Source organism: Pteropus alecto, unplaced genomic scaffold (assembly GCF_000325575.1).
Source record: "Pteropus alecto unplaced genomic scaffold, ASM32557v1 scaffold20, whole genome shotgun sequence".
Lineage (NCBI taxonomy): Eukaryota > Metazoa > Chordata > Mammalia > Chiroptera > Pteropodidae > Pteropus > Pteropus alecto.
The window spans coordinates 27,172,153-27,179,340 of record NW_006436298.1 but is presented as its reverse complement, the minus strand read 5'-3'; the positions used below and the strand labels follow the sequence as shown (position 1 = coordinate 27,179,340).

The following is a 7,188-nucleotide window of genomic DNA, read 5'->3' as shown; positions in this document are numbered from 1 at the left end:
ATCATGAATCCATGTATTTAAAGGTAAGTGTAATACTTACAAAACATAAAAATATTTTTAAATGCCATAAAGGAGCAGAGCTGGTTTAGTCACTATTCTGCCTCTGAAAAAGCAGCAAGAAAATGTCTATTATTGCTTGGCAAAATCTCCAAGTTCAAGGATGTATCCCAAATATCTTTAATGTGTCCTGACAACTAATGGTGCTATTAGGTATTTGATTTAAATGTATTTTGTTTTTATTTTTAATTTTTTTGGTTGTTGTGGTGGTTTTATTCCAAGCATCAGAAATCAGCATTTTAAAATTGCAACATGAATTCTCTTACTTCTACATTCAAAATATAACTATTTCATTCATTCATATACTTCTTTTAAAATTGAGATATAACTCACATACAATAAAATTCACCCTTTCAAAGTGTACAATTCAGTGTTTTTTAGCATAGTCACAAGAGACGACAACTGTTTATTGAATGCCTTCTATGTGCCAGGTTTATGTTCCATTTGATATTTATGTACCAGAAATCAGAGTATTCAATTTACAACATAAACATTCCTTACCTGTGCCAGATAAATCAGGAAATGTTGGGATAATTCCTGACCAGAGATGAATTTAGCCAATGTGGAAAATGGAATGTGCTTCTAGAGTTAAAGACAATGCAGAGTGCAGAGGCAAGAATTGTTTCCCCTTTGGCATAGCCTGGCTTGTTCATGAACTTAGATTAAATCTCTGGTATTTGCCAGACAGATGTTGAATGGTTTGTCACCAGGTAGAACTGGAGATCATAGAATTTTAGAGCTGGGAGGTGCCTTAGGGATCTATATCTTATATCTCTACTGTACAGATCACGAAACCAAAGACCAGAGAGAGTTAATGACCCCCTCAAAGTCACAAAGTCAGAGCGAAGCTTTCAGATTCTTAGCTAGTACTTGTTCCACAATTTCCCAGCTGTGTTTCTCAGGCACCCAGGATTCTTAGAACTGCCTACAGGACTTCTAGGATGATGGAGGGGTGCTGACTGAAAGAACCTCTGTATCCCACCCTAACTTCAAGTCTAGCATCTCTACTTTTACTTCTTTCACTTCATAAGACTCTAAACAAACTTTTGTTTAAAGAGCGCTTCACTGCTAAAGGATAAATACATGAAAAAATTTAGAATTGCTAAACTAACCCATATTGTCCAGAGGAGATATGTGCCTATTACTACACACAGTTTAAATATTCTATCTTGAAAAGTGCTCAACACCACCTACATACTTAACAAATTTCTTAGTAAATGGTACATGTTTTAGGAATTGTTCCTTTTTCATGTTAGCAGAATTTAAAGATATATATTGTACATGTTTGAAGGACCAGAAAAAAAAGCATTTTTCATTTACTGACCTCACATTTAGGTATCAAAACTACAGAAAAAAAAGTACATGTGAGCAGATGATTGTATTTATAAACTGAATTCAAATCTTGTCTATCCACATTTCAAAAACATGTTTCTGAGCATAGTTTCTATAATATTAAACTGAATGGAAAAGAGTAGCATATGCCCTAAAATACTTTGTCTTTAAAAATACAGTATTTATAAACAGTTTAAAGTCAAATTATACCTAAAGGAGTAATAAAAATGCTTTTCCAATAGTCTACGCAAATATATATTCTAGTACTAGCATAGTCCTCCTAGTAGCATAATATTTATTTCTTGGGAGGAACTGGTCTTTAAGGAGTACAAAAGTCTGACTTGGCATCTGGATTGCCCAACCGGTTATTAAGTGTCACCAAAATGCAGTTGGGTCAAGACAGTGGGGTGCAGACACTATGTCAAAGCTCGTTGAAAGCCTTTTCAATACATTTACTTCTGTAAGAACGTTGATACTTTCTTGGATCACTTACTATATTAGTTTTCTAGCACAGCCATAACAACATACCACAGACTGGGGGCTCAGACAGCAAGAAATTTTTTTTTTTCAGAGTTCTGTGATGTTAGGAGCCTGAGATCAATGTGTCAGCAGGGTTGATTTCTTCTGAAGCCTCTCTTCTTGGCTTGTCCATGGCCATCTTCTTCCTCAGTCTTCACATGGTCTTCCTTCTGTATCTGTCTCTTTCCAAATTTCTTATAAGGACATGAGTCATATTTCATTAGGGTTCACCCTAATGACCTCATTTGAACTTAATTATCTCTTTAAAGACCCTATCTCCAAATGTAGTCACATTCTGAGGTACTGGGGGTTGGTACTTCAGCATAGGACTTTTGGGTGGACACAGTTCAGATCACAACACTTACCGTGTAGCAATAAATACTGCTGGTAAATGTTTAACAAGCAGCAGCTCTTCAAAAAGAAAAAGACGTGAATTGTAGCATTTGCTTATGTCTGCAGTAAAAATTCTCCATCACAGCCAGTTTCAAGTTGCCAACATGATTCCTCTGAATGCAGAGTTGAGAAGAGATATGTAGCAGCACACCATTTTATAGTATTTGTACCACAGAAATACAAAGATATAAATAAACTTAAGAGCACAGATCAAGAGTCAGCAAACTTTTCCATATAGGGGCAGGTAGTAAATACTTCTGATTTGCTCAACTCTATCGTAGCATGAAAACAGCCACAGATATGTGTAAACAGATGGGCATGGCTGTGTTCCAATAAAACTGCAGTTTGCAGTTGTCCTTTGCCTAGTGATAATGAGTTGGGGTGATCTAGTGTTCCAATTGCTTCTTCAGCAGCTTTCAAACAGCCCTCCATGTTTCAGCTTTCCTCTCCACCACCTTGATCAAGTTCTAGTTATTAGTTGGTGGCAACCCCTGAGCTTTCTCAGGCTAGATCAGTAGGGAAGTGCACTATTTAGATGTCCCTTTAAGATAGAACTTGCCATTAGGTTGCAATGAGTGCTACTAAGCTAACTGCCTCCATCTGTAGCATTTTCAAGATCTGCTCTAGTTTTCCAGTTGAGGCGACCTCTTCCCTGGTAGCCCTTAGCCAGCGACTAAGCATGATAGCGGTACTAGGGCCTAGCCATTTCTGCCCAATGTAGGATTTCACTAACAGGTAATATTTGCTTCAGAGCTCCACATTCTGTTGGCTGAGATTTCATCAGTTCTATACCACATCTGAAGCTTTCCTTTCCCAATCTTGCTTCCTCCCTCTTCATCTTTTTTTTCCCCAGTAGACTTCATGTATTCCTAATTTCATGTCATCTTCTGTTTCTTAGAATACCCAAAGTGACACGATCAGTAAAAGGAGTAGTCTGAAAATATAGACAGTAAATGGGGGTTTGGGGAGCTAGATCAGAACTGTCCCACTTCATCAGAACTGTCAATGAACTTCTCATCATAGGTGATATTTGGTAGAATGTGTTGACTCTGTTACTAAAACTTTCACCAGTTTTGACTTGGGAGCTTATTCTGATGCAGAGGAATGCCCTGGCAGTTCAAAAGTGTATATATGTGTATGAACAATGGATACAAGCTATCATTGCATTGCACTGAGGCCTACAGAAGGTTAACAAAAACCTGAGAGCAGTTAACAAATGAATGAAAACTCACTTTGTAGGCCAGATGGCTTCTTTTTTTTCCTTTTACTTTTTTTTTTTTTCCCCTTGGCTTCTTTAGTAGTTTCCAAAGAAGCTCTTATCTCCTACTCTGGGAAAATAGAAAAAACTTGGACACTGGACTCAGAACTTAACCATCAAGAAGCTTCAAAAACAATTTAAGTCAAGGATAGGTAACTTGTTGGAACACTTGGGACCCTGACACATGGGATGGGGACAGCTTGGGTGTATGTCCACCAAAATTCTGGCTCCTGAGATTCCTCTGAACACTCAGAGTCTACAGAGGTTGCCCACCTTTCTTATTAACAGCTATAGCACAGCAGAGAGCCATTGCAGAAAGCACTTCTGAGCAAGGCAACAGAGGGCCCTCTCAGAAACTTACCCCACATCCTCTCATGGCTGCCACGCCAATAACTAGGGTTAAGTCACATGAGAAGGTGCTACTCCTGACCTGTACCCCAAAGAAGCTGCTGCAAGAATTAGTCAGCATATACTGGCCGGAAACAAGGGAGCATTTGAGACTGGATTTTGAGGGTACTTGATCAAAAGAGCTAGAATGAAAGACTGAATGAGGGTGAGCTTATTGATTTGGGGGCATTCTTGGGATATGAGATTTAACACCCTATCCTGGCAGGGTCCCAGAGGATGGTACAAACTCCCTGTTAGGATGGTTCCTTAAAAAAAAGTAATGGTCCCTGCTGAGAGATTTTGAAATGCCTGAATTGCCATGGCAGATAGTGAGGGATGAAATTAAAAAGCTCAGGTAAGTATGCTGGCTAGAATAGATATATAACATCAGAAGCCCAAAGGGAGGAGGATTATGTTCTATGCAAGGGGCCAGAGGATACACCATTCACCAAGGCCACCAGAAATGCCCTGGTGAGACAAAAGACTCACTAAGAAGTTCAGTGACAACCCACCTCTGAAGGCCAGGGCTCACAGTAGAAGATGCTGTCATAGAACCTGGCTTATTAATTGCAGTAGGAAAACTGAGACCAGAAGCACATTAGATCCAGTAGGCAAAACTTAATGCCAGAGTCAGGGGGAATCACTGTTATCACAATGATTGGCAAATCAGAATGACAGCCATGGGAACTCAACCTGGAAAGAGTTGTGGAGACGGTTTATAGAACCTAGTGTCCTAGTGGTAAAATAGATGGGCAAGGGTATTGCCTAACACTTGTAATCAAAGAAAGCAAGAATGGATGAGGAGACTGAGGTGGTCACTACAATAAAAAGTGTCATGATCCCTTGCCCAATTCAGAGATCTGAGCCAATTTTAGACCCAGAACCTGTCGACTATAGAGATAGCCAGGTAATGTAAGAAAGGACAGCACAACATTATGACAAGTATACATTATAATGGCTCTCCTAGTCCTTCCCCAAAATTTTTCTCAAATTTTAAGTGGTAATGACAGAGATTAGTGCCACTTATAAGAATCATAAGGATGCCTGGGTGGTGGTCTGTGATGGTTAATTTTATATGTCAACTTGACTGAGCCACGGGCTACCCAGATATTTGATTAAACATTCTAGGTGTGTCTGTGAAGGTGTTTCTAGATGAGATGGGTGGGCCTCATCCAATCTGTTGAAGGCCTGAATAGAACAAAAGGGCTGAGTAAGGGAGAATTTTCCTTCTCTGCCTGACTGTCTTTGAGCTGGGACATGTCTTCTCCTGTCTTCAGACTCAGATTCGAATGAAACTTATACCATCAGGTTCTCCAGGTTCTCAGGTTTTGGACAATGACTAGAACTCTACCATTAGCTCCGCTAGATCTCCAACTCGCTGACTGCAGATCTTGAAACTTCTCAGTCTCTACAATGTGTGAGCTAATTCCTTATTATAAATTTCCTTTTATATATATCCTATTGGTTCAATTCTCTGGAGAACCCTGACTAATATATGATCCCTAGCATATCTTCATTTAATTTACCTGTCTGCCCCTGCAAAACCTGGGTGAATCCTGAAGAATGACCATAGACTAGTACAAGCCTAACCAAGTAGTAGCCCTGATTGTAGGTGCCAGACTCAACCTGTTTTTCAAAAGCATTTCATGAAATTTTCATAGAAATTGTTTGCCTTCTTCATTAGTTTACATAATTTTTCAATTATATAATTGCAATAACAAGTACAATCAGCATTAACAGATTTAAGAACAAACATATAATTTCTCTAAATACACATTTCAACTTATAGGAGCAGAAATGTAGGTTGTACTAGAGTAGCTTACCACCTGTAAGCATTTAGAGATTCAACATGCCAATGACATCAGTCAGTGTGTTTTACAGATGGAAAGGAGAGAGTTGGTTATTCATTCCAAAGAGTTACAGTGGCCTTAAGATTAAGTGGAGCTCAGTTATGAGTGTGTTTATACTCAAAAAGGACATGATTCTCTTCTCTTTTTTCCTAGCCCCATATGTGTGGGTGGGGGCAGGGCGAAACATGGAAGGTAGTGTTTGCTCTTTTCAACACTAAACAAATCTGATCTTATCATTTGCCTGACACCAAAACTATCATCAGTTCAGGAGTTTTTATTTGTTTGAAAGGCTAACAATCAAAAAGAATAGATTGTGCCTCATCTTTCTTCTCTTTATCCCTAGTCCTTGTTTTCCAGAGGCAAAGACTTTTTCTAAAAAAGTGTTTGGAGTGTTTAAAGCTGTTTCTTATGCTAGCAAGTTCCATTTTTCTAAATAATATATATTAACAGCTTAGATAATATCCAATTTTTGTTAAGAGAGAGTAGGATTTTGTCAGTTAGGATGCCTCAACTTCTATTAATCCTAATCTCAGCCAGTTTAAGACATAAGAAATGCATTGATTTCCACAGTTTCTGATGAACCCGAGTCAGCTTTGTTCAGCAGCTCTAGCTCCATTTCTCTGTGGTTCTCTTAGTTCTCTTCTCCCTTGTGTGATGGTTCCAACCTTAGACTGCTTCTCTTGTGGGGCTAACAATCTATAACAGTTCCTGGTTTCACACTGACACACCCAACATCCAGAGGAAGAAAGAGGTTCATTCTCTGATCTTTCACATTACAATAAGGACATCCCTTTTCTGAATTCCTTGACAACCTATTAGATCTCTATACTATAGACTGAGTAATATGTTCATTCCTGAACCATCCCCTATGGTCTAGGGAATACCAAAAATTTTTTGGCTTAGGCCTGCCCATCTATCAATTTATTAGAGTGGCAAAGGGATTGGATTACACTAATGAATTTAGATTAATGAGCCCAACCGCTACACCTGGACTACGTAGCCATATGCAAAGGGGGAAAGGTGGTGGATGTCGGATCAATAATGCCCACTTCCACAGGGGCATTTAGCATTCACATACTGCTTTCACCCCTACCACTCCAATAAAATTATGTCACTATATATATTGAAATCGATAATAATGTGGCAATAGGATACTATGATTTTATTTCCTTTCTGTAGAACTTATATGCTTTACTAGTAATTTTTTTTTTTTTTTTACACCTACAGCACCTGGTCTTCCTAGGTGGTCTCTCATCCAAGTACTAACCAGGCCCAACCCTGCTTAGCTTCCGAGATCAGATGGGATCGGGTGTGTTTAGGGTGGCATGGCCACAGACTCATTCTATCTTCTTTATAACCCTATGGGAAAGGGTCGGCGAATAAGTCAGGGCT

General features: G+C 39.0%; 1 non-coding gene across 1 annotated transcript; it reads right to left on the bottom strand.

The window, feature by feature from the left end:
• Positions 1-7,014: 7,014 nt before the first annotated feature.
• LOC112480719 lies at positions 7,015-7,133 on the bottom strand. Its single transcript, XR_003046760.1, has one exon. It is a non-coding gene; the product is annotated as a 5S ribosomal RNA (ribosomal RNA).
• Positions 7,134-7,188: the final 55 nt, after the last annotated feature.